This window comes from Anabrus simplex, chromosome 1 (genome assembly GCF_040414725.1).
Source record: "Anabrus simplex isolate iqAnaSimp1 chromosome 1, ASM4041472v1, whole genome shotgun sequence".
NCBI lineage: Eukaryota > Metazoa > Arthropoda > Insecta > Orthoptera > Tettigoniidae > Anabrus > Anabrus simplex.
Window position 1 is genome coordinate 1493919270 of NC_090265.1, and position 20596 is coordinate 1493939865.

General features: G+C 40.2%; 1 pseudogene; it reads right to left on the reverse strand.

The window, feature by feature from the left end:
* Nucleotides 1-289: 289 nt before the first annotated feature.
* On the reverse strand, nucleotides 290-407 carry LOC136859397 (5S ribosomal RNA; annotated as a pseudogene).
* Between the last annotated feature and the right edge of the window lie 20189 nt (nucleotides 408-20596).

A 20596-nucleotide genomic window follows, 5' to 3' on the forward strand; every position in this document is an offset into this window, starting at 1 on the left:
TCAATGACAGTGCCCAGCCAAGGACCCGTGGTTGCTAACCCACGGCCCTGGGGACCATCTTTTTCACCTCTTACGACAGGAGGGGCGTACCTTGGGTGTTGTTCTACCACCCGCACCCATGTGGGGAAGGCGGGATACGGCAGAGTGAGGACTGGGAAAGAAATGACCGAGACCTTCATTCTGGACGCCAGAGGCAAACTATCGTGAGTGACATTTCACTATTTTTTTTAAATTCTCGTTGTTCGTGGCGTCGACCTCTAGAGATCTTTTGCCACTAAAATTGGAATTGAGCCAACGGGACGTGGTGTTCCCAAACGGTCACCCAATCAAGTAATGAGCACGCCCATGTTGGTTAACTGCGGTGATCGGACGAGAACAGGTGTATTCAACATGGTATGGCCGCTGGCGACATTCCACTAACTTTACAGGAGAGCAGAAAGAAGCCGCTGAGGCGAATAACGTGTTGCCTTTAAGGCAGGTCTAGTAGACAGTTCTGACCACAGCAAGCCATCGTTAGAGCCAATACAGTACGGTGTGCGGCGGACGGCATGTGGTTGAACTGTTGTGTGATCACTTACCATTGTTATTTTCCTGGCGTAGAAATGGGAAATCAGGAATCATCTTCAGGTGTCCCGGGAATGGGGTTCGAATCCACCATCTTCCGAATACAAGCTCACAGCCGCAACGCAGCCTAACTCGCTCGGTAAAGCCAACTTGTGGGGAGAACCCTCACTTCCAGATGTGGATAAGATTTATGTTATGATTTAGTACTAGTTGAGTTCTGTGTCTGATTTCTATTCTCAAACAATCGTTAAAATACACACAGCCGTAGAGCGAGAGGACAAGTGTTTAATCTGGCTTCTTGTGGTGAGATCCCGGCAAGATAGTGGACCACCTTACAAGAACACGGCAGCTTATTATCTTTATTGGGAATTAGTGTCTTCCTCGACGAAGCCACGGATTAAATCCTTGCTCTGAGAAGCCAGCTGAAGCCGAAGGGACAGACACATGTTTACTTACGACAAGGATACCTTCATGTTCATGTTCTATCACTCGTAGGTCCAAGATAATTCAATATTTAAAAAGAAATCTGCTTTAACTTTGATTTAAGACAGATAGGTTTCAGCGCCGCTGGAGTTAGACCAAGGCGTCTCGTCAAGGCGTCCGCCGTACGATTTCCAGCCAATGCAAGCGGATTTGTGAAATGGAAAGTCACTTCTTGTTCTTTCGAATTCAGTGCAAAAAGTGGGAGGCCTGTGATGATGATCGCGATATGAACAGTCACTTAAAACTATAAGCTTACATTCAAAGTTAGGAAGGACTGGTCATGACCTTAGTTAAGGACAACCTTGGTATTTTCAGGTGTAAAACGGGAAAACCACGAAATAACTCGTCTAAAGCTGTCACCTGTGGAGTTCAAACATGCCATCTCTCGAATGAAAACCTACAGGAACACCATTCGCCAATTTGCTCGATGAATTTCATTTCTTTGGGAGGTCACATCCAGTATCGTGTACAGTAAACGTACAAGCTTACATAGCCGTGCGTTCGAATAGACGTAAACTGACGACCCTAGGAGACTTTCACATTGTGTCTGCTGTCTCCTGAATACGTCTAAGTTTCAAAAAAAATCCATGCCTTGCCATTCTGTTGCAAAATTCGATTCGAAATTTGCCCAAAATATGTGAGAGCAAGGAACTTAAGCAAATGATCAAACATACTGTTAGTTTACATGACTCTTGACATAGCCATGGGATCTCCAATTGTGCGTGGAAACTGAACCTAAGGGGCACGAATTTTTTATAAATCCCGTATGTGTTGGCTTGGTTTCGAATCACGATCACCTTGGTGAGAAGCCTGTGACGACATCACTCGTCTATCACGTTCCAGCGAGGAACTCGTGAAGAGGGCTGAACCTGGCTCAGTTAGCGTGTCGTTAGGTTTTACTCCAAATTATTCAGGGCCCAAACACTCCAGAAATCGGCAATAGTAGTCACTGTCGACGGTTTGTTCCTCAGACACAGCATCCGTAAGAATAACACCCTGATAGTCGTATGCTACTATTAGCATAAGCTTCATCTCTCTGGATTCCTGTCAACATTTTTGTGGACGTGACGGACCTGGGTGACGCCGTTCATTCGATTGACGCTTTAATTCAGGCTAGTCGGCTTGTGCCCATGATAAGAGGGCTGAACCTTGCACATTTCGAGTTTCATTAGGTTTTACTCCAAATGATCCAGAGCCTCAACGGTTACTGTGAATTTCCAAAGCATTTGAACAGAAAGAAGCCATAATCCAGAATTAGTACAGGATCTTGTTCATAACATCGTAACCAAGATCATAACACAATAGTCCGCTGGTTGTGGTCATTAGTGTTTCGAGGGAGATAAAGAAAACAGAACTATCACCTCCCAAACCCCCACTAGCACTGAATTATAAAATATGGAAGAGGTCTAGCGCGTTGACACAGACCAGAGCGAAATGTAACTTCCATGGAAGACTGCGTCTCATTTATGGACGTGGCCCGTTGGAAGTTGCTGAAGTATGGATGGTGTTGAGTAACGATATTCAGAGCACAAGGTGTGCTTCTAAGTGTTATGCAAGGTGTTACTGTTCTTAAAATGCCTCGTTCACCTCTTTAGGGAAACGCCATCGTTTTTGCAGTTTCCCTATAACAATACAATGTTTGGTTATGTTATTTGAAGATCCAACCAATCTCCAGGCTGAAGACTTAGCAGACACATGTACGTCATTAAAAATATATATACAGAACTCAATTATGTTGTCGCTGGAGCTGCTACCAAACCGAAATGACATGTACAGGAAGGCTGAAGAACTGAACTCATACTAATCTAAAATTTATGGCTGGGATGAGAAGCGTATTTGAGTATAATGACCTTCAATCGTAATCTCTTCACTAGGCCAAGCTGATAGACGAAGTAAAGATATGTGTTTAGATTAAGATTAGCATGAGATAATGATTTTTTATAAAGATTAAGGAATTAGAGAATTAGTCACTGCTGAGTTATTTTAAGATCTCCATAATCACAATAGCGTAATATGGCATTGTTAACGTGTATAAAATATGTATACAGAGCATCTTTCCTATATAAAAACAAAACGCACTCTCTCTCTTCAATCAGCAGTACTGAGCAAACATCATTACATTTAACAACATTCCGTGACATCATTAGTTTCACTAAATTACTTTGTCCGCATGAAAGGCCAATTTGCGAAGAGCTTATGCTGTCTCCCACGATCAGTGGGCAAGGCCAAATGCCTTTTTACAAAAACATGTAACGAGGTGGTATTTTAGCTATTTAGGTTCACTCTCACTCCCTCTGTGTGTGTTCATTTCCGAACGCATGCTCCAATTTAAATGAAACTTACTACCGCATACTCAGTCTGATTACGTCTCACTAATTACTATTACGGTTTACGGTGACGCCGAGGTGTCGGAATTTTGTCCCGCAGTAATCCTTTTTTAATTCTTATTATTAATAATTAGAGGACTCGTGCTGCTCCACAGTATTCGTTTAAAATAGGTCAGATGACTCGTCTTGATTTGTTTGTCGTAGTCATATTGTATTGCCTGCCCTTTAATAAGAAGCGCGTTATCTCACTCAGTACTGATCTGCATTTAGGGCAGTCGCCCAGGTGGCAGATTCCCTATCTGTTGTTTTGCTAGCCTTTTCCTAAATGATTTCAAATAAATTGGAAATTTATTGAACATCTCCCTTAGTAAGTTATTCCAATCATTAACTCCCCTTCCTATAAATGAATATTTGCCCCAGTTTGTCCTCTTGAATTCCAACTTTATCTTTATATTGTGATCTTTCCTACTTTTATAAACGCCACTCAAACTTATTCGTCTACTAATGTCATTCCACGCCATCTCTCCACTGACAGCTCGGAACATATCACTTAGTCGAGCAGCTCTCCTTCTTTCTCTCAATTCTACCCAGCCCAAACTTTGCAACATTTTTGTAACGCTACTCTTTTGTCGGAAATCACCCAGAACAAATCGACCTGCTTTAGTTCGTAGCCAGAATTCATCCATTCTGACGCCATCCATTCTGACGTCATCATGTCGTCTGTTTTGTGAAAATCTATCCATGTATTCGCTTTTTTATCCTGCAGTTCTCGACGTAAAGCTTGGTATTGTGTCGTAGAAGACAATGGTATTTTTAATCGCAGTTCTTCTGTATAGAACGGTTGTCTTGTGAGCTCATAGGTAGAGCCTTGCACGGATGCGAATATTCGCGGATTTATCCGCGGATATCCGCGAAGTTAGTGTCTTGGCGGATACAAAATGTATGGCAGTGTGGATAATTTGGCTGATAATGACGTTTACACTCTTGTTTTTGCTCCTGGTGAGGCGACCCTTGACATTGATATGGGAGAACAGTGATATATTACGAGCCTTGTGCCCATAAAGCCGCTCCTAACTGGCCCTTGTCAGCAATTAATGGAAGGAAGGAACAAAGATCAGTACGTCGAAAGTTATCGCCAGAGAAATTCCCTCATAAACCTATGACTGCAGGGGTTCTGCTACCAGGTGTATCTATCCGTTTCAATACCTTGGGTGCAATATACTGCAGTTAAGTATTTAAATTATCCGCTCATAACTATTTTGCGGATGCGGATATCATTTTGAACATCCGCGCAGGGCTCTACTGACAGGTTAGTCTCAAAGATGCCAGGCAGAGGACTTTTTAAGTTACATGACCTTCACTCTTTCTACTGTACTTAGATTCTCCTTCGTTAGCAGTTCCCAGATATTTTCTAAGGCGTATGTGATGATGGGATCTGTTTGTACGTAGACTGATTTTTTCTCAGCAGCATTTTTTGTAAGTTGTTGGGAACGCTCTGCCATCTGTTGAATATATTTGGAAACGGGGAAGGCTAGAGAATCAAACAGTAACTAGTAGGGAATAGTATCAGAGGGAGTGTATACTCTCCGGTTTGAGAGGTAGTATTCAAGCATGGCTGCATGCAGTGGTATTACTAAGGATGATAATCACATAGTCTGTATATCAGAATATCAATTAAAGTGTTAGCCGCTTAGCAACCTGCTAAGTACAGAATGTATTGCTGATTAGGGTGAGCCTTCGCCTGCAATTGTTGGATCATTAATGATTTGATTTTGTGATCACTCAAAGTTGGCTGAACTTAGAGGTCTATCAATGTCTCACGACTCACCGCCAGGTAATTTCGGAGAGAATAAAATAAAAATGAAGCCAATCGGTCCAGTAGAACGGACGGACGGACGGATTTGCCAAATCTGTTTTTAGCAAACTCTTTTAATGTATAGATAATGCTATTGGCTTTACGTCTCACTACCAACTTTTACGGTTTTCGGAGACGACGAGATGTCAGAATTTAGTCCCGCAGGAGTTGTTTTACGTGCCAGTGAATCTACCGACACGTGGCACCTTCAAATACCACCGGATTGAGCCAGGAATGTGTATTATTATTATTATTATTATTATTATTATTATTATTATTATTATTATTATTATTATTATTATTATTATTATTATCATTATTATTATTATTATTCCTGGTACTCTCTACATAGGTATTGTATCTTCGTTGTTTTACGAAGCAGTATGTCATTTTATTTTTTAATCATGTTATGATTTTTACATTCCACGAACGACTCTTTACGGCTTTTGGAGACGCCGAGGTGCCGAAATTTCTACCCGCAGGAGTTATTTTACTTGCGAGTAATTCTGTCGACGCGAAGCGGACATATTTGGGCACCTTCAAATAGCACCGGACTGAGCCAAGATCGAACCTGCCAAGTTGAGGTGATGGTGGTGATTATTGTTTTAAGAGGATGTACAACTAGGCAGCCATCCTCTATATAATATTAATCAGAGAGAAAAAATTGAAGGGATCCGGCACTTCTAAAAATGAAGATATCGGCCAAAGAAAGACAAGGGTCACAAGGGCCGTGAACATGAAGCACTCTCTAGGTCTCGGAAACCTGATACCATCGGGGTCGGAAAAGAACAAGAGTTGACCAAGGGAGGTCGGATAGGATAGATGAACGTGAGGAGACTGGGACAAGTAACTTTAAAAAGAGCCAGGACTCAGCTCAAGGCGCCGTGATCGCCAACCCCCCCCCCGCAAGTTGAGAACCCCTTGATTCCCTTTTAGTCGCCTCTTACGATAGACAGGGGATACCGTGGGTGTTATTCTACCGCCCGCACCCACAGGGGGACAAGAGTGGAACAGCGTAGCTCCGACTCAATGGCGGGCATTGTTCAATTATAAGAATCTTCCAGCTGGCTTTGATTTACCCCGCAAGACATGGGTAGCCCTCAACAGAGTCCGTACTAACCACGGGAGATGTGGTTCAATGATGTTTAAATGGGGTATGAGATCTTCCCCAGCCTGTGACTGTGGTGCATTTAAACAGACTATCGACCATATCGTCACCAAATGCATTGGAAGGGCGTTCGCTGGATCTAGCCAGGACTTTGTGGTGGCTTCTGCTGAGGCCATACAATGGCTAGAGAATTTGGATCTAAATCTTTGAACCCTTTTGTTTGCATGATTGTTTTCAATATTATGTGTATATCTTATAATTATGTATATAATGGTTTGTGCTTACTGTTCATTTATATTTAATCTTTGTATTGTTTTGTGTACGTTACCATACGCTAATAATAATAATAATAGTGTGTCAGTGCTCTCTCTACCATCTGAGGTACTTAGCCTGGCTTTATTTTTGTATGTAGTATATTAGATGTTTAATGTGTAGACGAATTAGTTCAGTATAGTACGGTAGGAATTGGGTTTATATTTTATGTTGCTAGTGTATTAACAGTAGACTACCGGTTGTTAGTAAGAGAGGGGTAAGTGTCCTTCACATTGTTAGGTAAAATAAATCATCTTCTCTAATCTATCTATCTATCTATCTATCTATCTATCTATCTATCTATCTATCTATCTATCTATCTATCTATCTATCTATCTATCTTTTACGTGCCTGTAAATCTACTGACATGAGGCTGGCGTATGTGAGCACGTTCTAATGTCACTGAACTGTACCAGGATCGAACCTGCCAACTTCTACAACCTCTCTAGAATCTGAGGCTCTTAGACTGGCTTTGTACACAAGCAACAAGATGCATTTGTCTTCCTAGTTTTCACAAGAACGACAGCGTTCCTTTCAGGACCTTACTGTCCGTCTCCTCGCCTTCGAGCTGAAACAATATAATAGCCTCTACAAAGTTTTGTCGTATCGTGAAGACTATGGTGTGGAAAATCTGATGGATAGTTGTAGAGTATTATGTTGCATGAAAGACTGTGAGAGTGAGACCAGTTTCTGAAGCATTTTCTAAATCTTGATAACCATGTAAATGGTCTAATTTACTCGCTTTTAGTTTATACTTTATTCGCGGAGAGCGAACACACATATATATAAGTATGGCTTGAAATTTTTTACCTTCTATTCTTCAATTTTGTCATAATTTTCGGAAAATACAAAATAACATTAAGCAATTAATATCTTAAGTGCCGTGCAAGGGGCATTTCAAACTATTTCCTTTCATAAGCATACCCAAGATGGAGACTTCGTATGTCATCTCTATTCAGGGGATGCTGGATTCTCGGTCTGTCAAAGCTCTCACTCATTTGGAGACAAATCCATAACTGTGTCATAGTGAAAATACGACTAGTCTTTTAAGAACATGTTGCTCTGATATAAGGAAAAACGCTAATGAAAGCCTGAACCATCTCATCCGCCAACGAGTCCCAAAAAGCGTAGGTTGAAACACTTAAGGTAGGATAGCTGACATTCAATGACGAGGTCATGAGCAGTTCTTCAAGAATCTGAACTGTATTACAGAACTATTGACGAGTGGCCCTACTATGCCAGTCGAGCTGCAGTGGGAATGACAAAAGATTGTAGCACAGCCAGAAGACTTCACAAGAATAAACAGGAGCAGGAGTTTGAGATTTCAAAGGACCATTGCTCTGGAATGTAATAAGGTTAGAGTGTAACTGTTTATGTACCTTTATGTACCTCTTCCTTGAACACTAAACACCGAATCTTCCTGAAAATGGCTTCCTATTAAACAACGTACACTTGCAGCTGTGAAAGTACGTTTCTTGAAATATCCTCTTTTCTAATGGTGACCAGCTTGAAAGAAACTAAGAATATAAAGACAGTTTGAGGACTGAGGTAAGTATTTATAAAGTAAGATAAAAATAAAAGTCTCTTTTCAACTTCTAAATATAACGGAATTGTACTTCAGTAGCCCACATAACATTTTACCAATAGACGTACAAAGTTTCTTTATTTCAAGTAGTTAATCAGAAAGAGCTTCGTGAAGTAATTTTTAAGAGTCCTTCTTAGGAATGTAGTATATTCGAGAACACCGCAAGAGTTTTTTCAAACATGTGCATATACTGCTGTGCGTATTATATATTTTGGAGAAATATGTCAAGAGAATATCTCTAATACTTTGAGATATCCTGTTAATTACAGTAAGAAACTCATTTCTGTTGATTAAGACTCCCTGGTCGTCTGAAGTCCCACTCCAGTCCGTAGAGGGTGCCGAAACCTTTCTGTGTAAGGGGATTATTGATTGTGCTTGTAAATCTAACCACAGGTGACTCTAGTATTCAGTAAACTTCTACTGGACCATGATTCGTCCCCATGACATTCAACCAAGTTGGCGAATACCTAATAAAATTCATTACACAGTCGGACGAGCATGAAGTGACTACAAAGTCAAAATTATTTTCGGTTATCTTCATAATTATTGTTCTCCCTGTCATGTCCACAGTTACTCCACTGTTACGTGAGGGTATAACTTCATCGCTAATCCTAAGAACATATCTTAAATTCATTTCTCAACAAGTAGAACATACTTATCGTTGAGATGCCGATAGTTGGTGATGTCAATGACCTGGGTTTGTACTCATCGTTGATGTGTAAGCTTTCTTTTTTTAAAGTCGCAGATAACGAAGTGACTTCAGTTAAATACTCTGTGAATTAGTTCCCAAATCTCTCTTTGTACACTATATTAGCGGTCAATTCATCTGGAACAAGAGCAAAGAAATCGCTTTTTTTTTTTTTTTTTTACTCACCCTTAACATAGCTACATTAAAGTGCTAAATCGTTGGTTTCAAACTACAGCAACCTCCGAACACTTTGATATCCAGTCTTTGAACAACCGGGACCTGACCAGAAACGACAGGAACACTTGGGTGAGTGCTTTAACACGCCAGAACTTAATCTCTTGGGGAACTACCAGAGTTACAAAGAAACAAAATTCGTAGGAAACTGAATTGAAGTCACACGCTAGGATTAATTTTGAATAGTACTAACCATATGCCTATTATTTTGGTATTTGGCGTATGAAATTTGCACAAGTTCAGTAAACATGTACGTTTTAATGGCTACCATTTAAAAGCTGTTTTTACAAAAATAATAATATCATTGTGTTAGAACTGAATATCTCAGATATATCCATAACAAATATCAACTCAATTGGTCCTGTAGTTTAGATGTCATTCAGCGAGAAACAAAGAAACACTATCCACAGGGACATTGTTTTATCTATGCATGAGATTCTCACTTGCCCAGTCGCCAGCGCTGCGAGCCTGTCTCCCGCCAAGCATTTTGCCATAATGCACTTCTCGGCGCCACAAATTTCCCTCCTTTGCAGTCTGCTGAGACCTTCATCAGCGCAAGGTTCAGTTTAGTCAAGTGTTCACGTGTTTAGTGTTCACTGTGTTGTTTCAATGCCATTTTCATTACGTGAGAGTGTGTATATACATAATACCTTCATAAAGTACAGGAAATCTTGTGCAAAAACACACTATGACTCAGTGCCGGGCGAGCACTGGCCGCATTACGGCAAAGTGCTTGGAGGGAGACAGACTCGCAGTGCAGGCGACCGAGCGAGCCACAATCCCCTGTATAGATAAAATAATGTCCCTATATTGTAATCCATTACGCAATTTTCTGCAAGTAATTTCGCAAGAAATATATTTTAATATCAATACATGAAATAAAATATAGTTATCCATTGTGCAAAATATCTTACAATTATTCTTCCCAGCCATTAAGACATGATGTCGTTTCGAAGATAGACAGACAGACGGCCGTCATTTCATTTTGGTATCTACAGACGAATATTTCGGATTCAAGATAAAAAATATTGCTAATTATCAAACTGTGATCTGTTACTAATCAAGCTCCCCTGCTGTTACAGTTACAATAAAGATCATGAGGTTGGCTAGCAGCTCTGTTTAAAAAATGGTTAAATAATAACAGAAGGACAATAAGTTCATATAATGTAACGTACCAAAAAAAGATTTCTCGGTCCTTGAACCCTATCAAGCAATTGTCCGGCTCCATGGCTAAATGGTTAGCGTGCTGGCCTTTGGTCCAGAGGGTCCCGGGTTCGATTTTTTGCCCGATCGAGGATTTTAACTTTCATTGGTTCATTCCAATGGCTCGGAGGCTGGGTGTGTGTGCCGTATTCAGCATTAGAAATCATTGTAGGTAGGGCCCTCATCTTCACAGACATGCAGGTCGCCAAACAGGCCGTCTACGAGAAAAAGACCCGCACCAGGCCCTTCCGGAGGCCATTAGCCATTATTATTATTACCAAGCAATCTATAAATGTTAAATGTGCAAATGTGTCTTTAAACACTCTTCATGCAGCTAATCTGAGAAGATACGACCAAGCTAACGTCAAAGTATGGGATAGTGGTGACTACAGTGGCCTGTTCTTCATCTCCACAAGAGTGACAAATAAATTATTATGGGAATTTTTAAAAAAGATAGATTTGCAGGGAAAACAGTGATTCTCGAGGAAGCACTTAAATGTGCAAATGTGTCTTTAAACAATCTTCATGCACCTAATCTGATTATAAACAAGTGTCAGCTGAGAAGATACGACCCAGCTAACGTCAAAGTATGGGATAGTGGTGACTATAGTGGCCTGTTCTTCATCTCCACAAGAGTGACAAATATATTATTATCGGAATTTTTTTAAAATTTAGATTTGCAGGGAAAACAGTGATTCTTGAGGAAGCACTTCGTCGAGTGCACGTTCTTTACATATTTACCTACATTAGATGCCGAGATGTAGCGATGAAATGTTAATTTCTTACCATTACATCTACGGAGTGACCTTTGGAAGGCAAGGGGATTACAAATAGATCAAGAATGTTTATTTATCTAGTATAAAAAGGTCATCTCCATACAGACCATTAAGGCCCTAGAAGCAGAGGAAGGTAAAGCCTTCCACCATCCGTAAGCTAGGCACTAGGTGGGGTAGAGTGGTTAACTCCATGCCCGGCCGCCTTGGCCCCCAGGAATTAATCTAATACTCATTTTTGGTGATTTATCTAGTATGGTTGTGCTGTAAATAAAAGTGATTTTTGTAAATATCAAGCTATCTGTAATCCGGAATTACTACTTTGTCCAGTTAACGTCCAGTAATTTGCGACATTGGTTTTTTCTCCATTAATAAAACGTTAACTAGCCCTTGGCAATAATAAATTCTCAACTCCATTCACATATGTTCAAGGATCCAGGGTTCGTTACCCGGTAAGGTCTGTGATTTTAGGCACGTCATTAATTCCTATGACTCGGGGACTGGACATTTATATTTCTTCCACGGGCGAGTTGGCCGTGTGGTTAGGGGCGCGTAGCGTAAGCTTCCATCCGGGAGAAAGTGGGTTCTAACCCCACTGTCGGCAGCCCTGAAGATGGTTTTCCATGGTTTCCCATTTTCACACCAGGCAAATGCTGGGGATGTACCTTAATTAAGGCCACGGCCGCTTCCTTCCCACTCCCAGCCCTTTCCTATCCCATCATCGCCATAAGATCTATCTATGTCGGTGCGACGTAAAGCAACTAGCAAAAAAAGATATGTTTCTCCCAATACACCTCGCTATCATCCACCACAGAAATATATGACAGTGAATACATTCCTTCACATAGGTTTGAAGTCAGGAAGGGAATCCAGCCATGAAACAGGGTGAAGTTCAAATGTGAGACAAAGTTTTCACTGCGGTAAGTGAGAAGTAGCTGAGTGGGTGGGGGGACCGGCTCCATGGCTAAATGGTTAGCGTGCTGGCCTTTGGTCACAGGGGTCCCGGGTTCGATTCCCGACAGCGTCGGGAATTTTAATAATAATTGGTTAATTTCGCGGACACGGGGGCTGGTTGCAGGCATGTGCGTTGTCTTCATCATCATTCCATCCTCATCACGACGCGCACGTTGCCTACGGATGTCAATTCGAAAGACCTCCATCTGGCGAGCCGAACTTGTCCTCGGACACTCCCGGCACTAAAAGCCATACGCCATTTTATTTCATTTTAGCTTAGGGGGGAAGGGGAAGAAGAAGAAGAAGAAGACGATGATTGTTCCGGGGTATTTGTGGAACAGCAGAGGTGAAAGAAGGTGCTGGGATGAATAGGTCTCAAGTTACGAAATTAAAGTTAATTTAAAACTTTAACAAAGGTTATATTTTCTTTTCAAGATAAATAAATCACAGAATATAACAGGTTCCACATAGCAGATCGATAAATTAAGAAGGTACAATTACAGTTGTTACAAGATTTGGGCTTCGAGCCCAATAGTCATGAACCTTGAGCTATAAGCTCAACTTCACCTATCTACAGTGTTCAACAAAGGGGCAGAAAACCCCAGTCAAGCCAAGGAGCACTCGCTCCCAATTACCCAGTAAGGCCTCCTCGAGGCACACAGAAAATCAACTTTAAGAAAGAGCAACCCGCTCTCCAAATTCAAGCCTATTCAAAGGCCACACCAAACTCCACCTTTAAGCTGCCCTCCAGGCACACAAGATCAGGGGTAAAAATACCCAACCTACTGAGGCCTATTCAGTAAAGAAACAGGACAATTATATGGCCCCAAAATACCAACTTGAGTGGAGGCGTACCTTCCACTCCTAATACACCTTTTTAAAACCTATTTGGCTCTTAGGCCGCTTATGCAAGGGCTAATCCCATACTACGGAGGTGACACGATAGGAAAACTTTATTACATTATGAAGCGAAGAAAAACGGTTATGAAAACGTAGTCACCTCAAAACAATATGAGAGGGAGCTCGAGAGGGTTAGGCACTCTCTATCCCGATTTGTGGTTAAAGAGACGGAATTTATACCAAGTGTCTTTTACATTTTAAAGGAAGGTTACATGATAAAAGTTTCGAACCTGCCCCGAGGGTTAAACTGCTGAGCTAGCAAGAAATGAAGTTATTAAAAGGCCATTACCTTATGGAAGAACTGCTGCCCGAAGGAAGAGGCGCTTCCCGCCCCCTGCTACATAATCACACTAGGAAAGATGTTACTGAAGTGGCCCGGAGACCAGAAAATCAGCAGTTTAAATACCCTCGTGCAACATTCGAGACCTTTCAAGAATGAGAACCCACACCCCCCTCAATTTTATTGGCTAGGATCAAGCAACATATCTATATCGGAGAAGACATACGTTATTGGTCAAAAATTAATTAGAGAAATTCGGGATTGGCTAAATTCAAAACAAGCGGAAAGAGAAGGGTTATACTGCCAACCCAAAAAATGACTGAAAGAAATTTAACAAAGAACAAACTTATGAACACAAAATTTCTCAAAAAACAGTTCCTTCACTTCGCACTAGGGTGCACAATTGTAGTTCTTCAGTAGTACCATCTAGAAGAGAATGTTCACACTTCTTACTACAGAGCAAACAAATATAAATCGAAAAAGACACAGTTCAGAACTCTTCAAAATTTACAATAGCGACATCTTCAGAGAAACTTTAGAATTAACATGGTTGTTAAAGTTCAGGCTTCCTCCAGTAGAGGAAAGGGTGATAAAAGGAAACCAGTGAACTACAGACCAATCAGCCTGACCAGTATAGTTTGTTAAATACTGGAGAGTTTAATAGCAAAGTACATCAGAGGGATATGTGATGATAAAAATTGGTTCATGAGGAGCCAGTATGGATTTAGAAAGAAATTTTCTTGTGAGGCACAACTGGTGGGATTTCAGCAGGACATATCAGATTCTGTTTATTTATTTTCTAGTGGTTTGACGTCGCGACATAAAGAGGGGGAGGGGCTAGGATTGTGATGATAGCGGCCGTGGCCTTAACTATGGTACAGCTCCAGCATTTGCCTGGTGTAAGAATGAGAAACCACAGAAAATCTTCTTCAGAGCTGTGGGACTCGAACCCAGAATCTCCCGAATGCAAAGTACGTGGCCCGAGCTGCGCGACCAACTAACCAGGTGAACATTGTTTATCTCAGAGTATTCGTGAATATCGATATTCCCTAAGACTGGTGTGGTAGCAGCCGTTGTAGCTAATTACAAAGCTTTATATACATCCAAAACATTGAACTCTGAATTGATGAATATTTCCAGAAATATATTTCTAATGCTTATTCCTTACTTTTGGAATGAATAATAGTTGAAAGAAAGAAATTTCGCATTTAATGGTTAACATGTAAATATATAGGCACATTCCCAGGCTCCGTTCTAAGATAAATAATCTCAGAGTTAATTTTGTAACCTACTGCTGTTCTGTCAATTGAAAGAAATGCGGAAGAAATTCGTTTTGCCAACATCAGAAAATACTATTGAATATGGAAAATGAACGTTTTGTTAGGTTTATCAACATCTGACTCCCTTAAAAACTGTCTTCATGGAACAATGTATTCGATTACCAGTCCTCCATCCTTCAACATTACCGGGATGTCACTTACTGAGCTAGGTCTGTTTCTCTCTCTCTCTCTCTCTCGTATCCACTTTCCGATACATTAAGCCTCGGATGCATGAATGTTACAATGTTAAAGAATTGAAAAAATATCGCAAAAGAATTATGGTAATTTTCATGGCCATTAGCAATAATAACCGTTGATAAAGTACATAGTTATATCTCCCTATGCACTACGGACATACATTACAATAACGGGCACAAGCTGCGTGGGACATATTTCGGCCACCATTCTAGTGTAAAGTGAATGAAATGTTCAGCGCCAAGTTTCAACATTAATACCAATAATTATCTACGAGAGTTACAGTTTATTATAAAATATTCCCCACTCAGAACATATGGAAACGATAAATACTATTTTAAAATGTTAATAAATCAATTGCTGGTGGAAATAATAAAATCAACAAATACAGTGGTAGATAAATAATTGTATCATAAAGCATGTGTCTCGTGTATGAAAACATAAATGGATAATTAAAAACGTAACAATATGAATTACATATATTTCAGGATTGTAATGATTGTAAGTGGAATATGAAAATAGAGTTCATCAATCAAAAACAAATGCAAATTAAATATAAAATTTTAATTAATCTGTCAAATGCATTAAAATGCATTTTAATATTTCCGGCACGAGGATGACATGAAAAAACAACGCCTATGCAGGCACCAGGCTATGCCTTTGTGTGCGGCAATACAAGCGAAGATGGCTGTGCATACATCAATACGTGATTGTGTCAAACCAGGGAATATAAAAAAACAGAAATGGCTCGGCGGCAGGGCGTTTCCAGAGAGAGAGGACGTCATGGTTCATACACGGGAAAAATCCCGATTTATTTAAATTGTGTAATTGAAACTACATAGTGGGCCGAGGAGAACGAGTGAAAAGAGTCCTGGTAATGCTTGAGTTATGTAAATCTTTCTCGTCGGGGAAGAGTTCATAATGTTATCTGATTTATTATCTGATTATGTCGAAGCGCACGCACCCTTCTAATAACCTGTAATTAGCGATATATATAAAATGGCTTCTTTGATCTAAGACCTCCCGGGTGGTAACGGTGAACTCAAAACCAGGTCAAGTTTTGTCTTTAATACGAAACTAATCTGTGGCAGCCAGCACACATGCTCGCAGGTATATCTTTTGGAGTTAAACTGTCTTTCCCTTATAAAATAAGCTCTCAAATGAAATAATCAAAGATATCAAACACTCAACATGCAGGCAGTAAGCCTCCGCATGTCACACTGCCGCTGCGAGTACCTCATTTGTGTCCCTTGAACTGCACCTGTACAATTTTCTTTCGTCTGATTGCCGAGCTGTATACACAAATCAATAATAATAATAATCTCCATAGCTAAATGGTTAGCGTGTTGGCCTTTGGTCACAGGGGTCCCGGGTTCGATTTCCGGCAGGGTCGGGAATTTTTAACCTTAATTGGTTAATTTCGCTGGCTCTGGGGCTGGGTGTGTGTGTCGTCTTCATCATCATTTCATCCTCATCAAGACGCGCAGGTCGCCTACGGGAGTCAAATCAAAAGACCTGCACCTGGCGAGCCGAACTTGTCCTCGGACACTCCCGGCACTAAAAGCCATATGCCGTTTCATTTCATTTCAATAATAATAATAATAATAATAATAATAATAATAATAATAATAATAATAATAATAATAATAATAATAATTGTTCCGGGTTTACAGGTGGAGCAGAAAGAGGTTAAAGAAGGTGCCGGGGTGAATGGGTCTATCTGCAATATCAAAGTTGAGTTAAAACTTTAAAAGGTTATATTTCTTTTCCGAAAACAAACTTAACAAAATTTCACTGAATGAACAATGCGCATCAGGTACAAAAGCAATCTTGAAACAAGATTAAGAAAATTCAAGACCAGTCAACCTTACAGATTCTGGGCTTCGAGCCCGTAATTTTACAATTCCAGACATACCAATTAAAAAAACCAAGGAACCATTAAGTCAAGGGCAGAAATCCCCTAAATCAAGAGCACCTGCTCCCTCAATTACAATGTTAAGCCTTCCAGAGGCACCCTTCACAATTACAAAACTTGAAAAGAGGAATCAGGCTCTCCATTTCCTCCAATTTTAACTACCCGCTCAAGGCAACATTACACACAACTCTTACACTCTCTGGCCTTTCTAGGCACAATTTACAATTTATATTACTTTTACCGGGATATTCATAACCCAACCTACTGGGCTAGAGGTTAGATAACTGGCCCAAACACAAAATGAATGGAGGCGTACACTTGCACTTCTAGATAATAAAGAATAAAAGCCTAACGGGGCTCTTGGCCCAGAGATCAAAGATTGAATTAATGCATTACGGAAGGAAGAAAACAGTTACAAAACGTAGTCACCTCAAACCAAGATGAAGGGGAGCTCGAGAGGGTAATTCACTCTCTATCCCCGATTTACAGTTAAAGCTTTATGGAGTTTTACATTAGCCAAAAGAAAATTTACATTTTAGAAAAGTAGGTTACATAGTTAAAGATTCGGACCTTTCCCCTTGGGTTAAGCTGCGGAGGTAGCTACAACAAGAAGATATAATTTATGTGGGCATTACCTTATAGATGTTCTAGCTGCCGACGAAAGAAGCCGCCCGCCTCCTCCTTAAACACACACATTCAGAAAGACGACGGACAATTGGCCAAGAAACGTGAAAAACCGCAGTTTATAAACCCTCAGGGAAGGTTCGAGATCATTCAATACTAAACCAGCGATGCCCTCTCAATTTAATTGGTTAATCTCAAAGTTACACTCAGAATCGAACAAGAAGCCTGTGATAGGTTGAATATTAATTACAGAAATTAGTGATTGGCTAGATTCAAAACTGGCGGAAAGAAAAGGAAGTGTTGCCAATCCAAAAGTAAATGAACATAGATCAGTTATGGAAAACCTAGAAAAACCAAACTGCTTAAATTATAAGTTCTTTCACCTTGCACCAGGGTGCATGATCATAGTTTTTATGGTAGTGTCATCTGTGGAAGAATGTCCAAACTTCTTGATGAATATCAAAACAAAACAAGGAGAAATTCACTCGGTTTAGGAAACTGCACAATAACCAAATTACTTAATATTTCGGTGGTGACATCTTCAGATTAAAGTTCTAAGTTCCTGTTGTAGTAGTTTCCACTTTTGTTCAATAGAGGAGTTCATTAAGGCGCTTATTTGAAAGCGCGGCGTTGAAATGCACCTCCCGGTACGATAATAATAATAATAATAGTAATAATAACAATAATAATAATAATAATAATAATAATTACCGAGCTGAGTAGCTTGGACGGAAGAGGGGTGGCTTTATGACTCCAACTTTATGACTCCGGTGGTATTTGAAGGTGTTCAACGTTAGCCTCGTGACGGTAGATTTAATGGCACGTTAAAGAACTCCTGCGGGACTAAATTCTGGCACCTCGGCATCTCCAAAAACCGCAAAAGTAGTTAGTGGGGCGTAAAAACTAAAACATTAAATACGACTACTACTACTACTACTACTAATAACAATAATAATAATAGTAGGGGAAATTAGGTAGAGGAGCTGCTTCTGGTTTCGTCCAAGACAGACATATTTTAAAGTGCGTCAAGCCTTTTCATAGCTTGCCCTTACAACACGGAATGTCTCATTTGTACTCTAGAAGACACCGCAGTTTTCGGACTCGAGTCTCAATGGTTGATAAAGGGAAGTATTGATCGGTTTATCGATAATAATGGTATGCTGGGAATATTAGGCAGTACTATAATTTATTACAAGTTGACGCGTTTCGGTAACAATGAAACCTGTCACTGGCAATTCGCATTCCACATATTCAAGATAAATATAGACCCTGTCAGAAGTCAGATGCAGGGGATCCAGAGTCAAGGGAAGAAGATGCCGAAGAACTATAGAGGGCAGTCAGTATATAGTCCTCGCCCTTGTTGAAATTATTGTGTTTTTTTTTTTTTTTTTTTTTTTTTTTTTTTTTTTTTTTTTTTTTTTTAGCAATTTCTATTGCCTGCCGAATTATTCTTGGTGTAAAACCTTTCTCCTTACAAATGGTGGATGTTACATCAAAAATAATTTGAAAGTCATTGCGTATGGCATGCTCTGCCACAACGGACTTCTCTGGCTGGCAAAGACGACAATACCTGCGATGTTCTTTAACCATCGTTGTTACCTGCCTACGTGTTTGGCTAACATAAACAGATCCACTAGAAAAAGGAATCTTGTGCAGTACGTTCCAGCAGAGTTTGTACCAATAGGATCGTTGACAGATCGCAGACAATGCTTATGTCTATACTTGGCTTAAAGACGATTTTGATATTGTGCCTTCTGAGAATATTACTAAATATCCGTGACAAACTGTAGTGACGATGTAGCACTTCGATACTCTCTTTCATTGAATATTGTTCTGAATAGGAATTCAAGTTCACCGTTTAACTAGGCCTAATCCTCCTCACAAACCTCCCTTGCTCGGCTGAAAAGAATGTGAAGTGCAGCAAGCTATTGGCACAGATGATGAACCAGAGGATCCATGGTGATATCTGTTAGGAAGGGTGAGTACACGATAAACCGAATGACCAAAACTTCCATCATATCCAACATATCCAAGAACGACAAACATTATCCACGTTTAGTCTCCATGGTAAATTTAATGTTTGTATATAAGCTATTTCAGGGATCCAAAAATGTGGATAATTCATGTTCACCATGGGGCCAGATGACAAATGTTTCATCGAAACATCTCAGCCAGATTGAAGGCTTGACCGTGCAGGACTGATTTAGTGATGAGTTAGTGATGTCTTGTGCTAATGGCTGATGATGCAGTCCTTGATGCAATACAATATTTGAAAATCAAACATGTACATCAAACAACAGTGTTTAAAAATACTGTACTATTAATTCTGGATGCTAATTATATCTGCAACGTAAAGCCAAACATAACGAATGAAAAAGCACTCTCATATACGAAATTAATAGTGTAGAATGAAGCTTCAATGACGCACCTGCATGAATTCATAGCAGTAGACAGATTTCTCAAGGACCTAAATAAATGTGCGGGAACACACGGTGGTAACATTGTCCAATTGGTTAGTGGTATGCCTCTCAGATCCTGCGCATAATAACAGGAAGTTCAAGTTCTCTGTATGTTGCCAGCTGTTTGAAACACCATAAACTTTGAAATAATTTTGATATACTGACATTCACCCTGAATATGGATGTACAGTATGTCTGAGAGGGAATTTTGAACATCGCCTTTAAGTGACGGCTGGTTCTATCTGAAGCTGGGTGTTGCACTAAATTTTTCAATATGAGAAGCTTACGCACATAACAGAAAACTTTATTATCGTTAAGTAATGAACTATATTTCTATTAAAACTGAAATATGGTTAATTTAAACATATTTTATAATATGTGTTAGGTTTACTAAACTAAGAAATTATAAGAAAAGACGACAAATGAAGTGTACAATAATTATTGTTAATTGTGCAACACTGCAACGAACCGGGCGAGTTGGCCGTGCGCGTAGAGGCGCGCGGCTGTGAGCTTGCATCCGGGAGATAGTAGGTTCGAATCCCACTATCGGCAGCCCTGAAGATGGTTTTCCGTGGTTTCCCATTTTCACACCAGGCAAATGCTGGGGCTGTACCTTAATTAAGGCCACGGCCGCTTCCTTCCAACTCCTAGGCCTTTCCTATCCCATCGTCGCCATAAGACCTATCTGTGTCGGTGCGACGTAAAGCCCCTAGAAAAAAAACACTGCAACAATACCGTACACCGCCCTTGGGAGAAGGTACGACTGGTACGAATATTACGATACATTCGAAATGCTAGCCTCCAACGCAAGATCCACT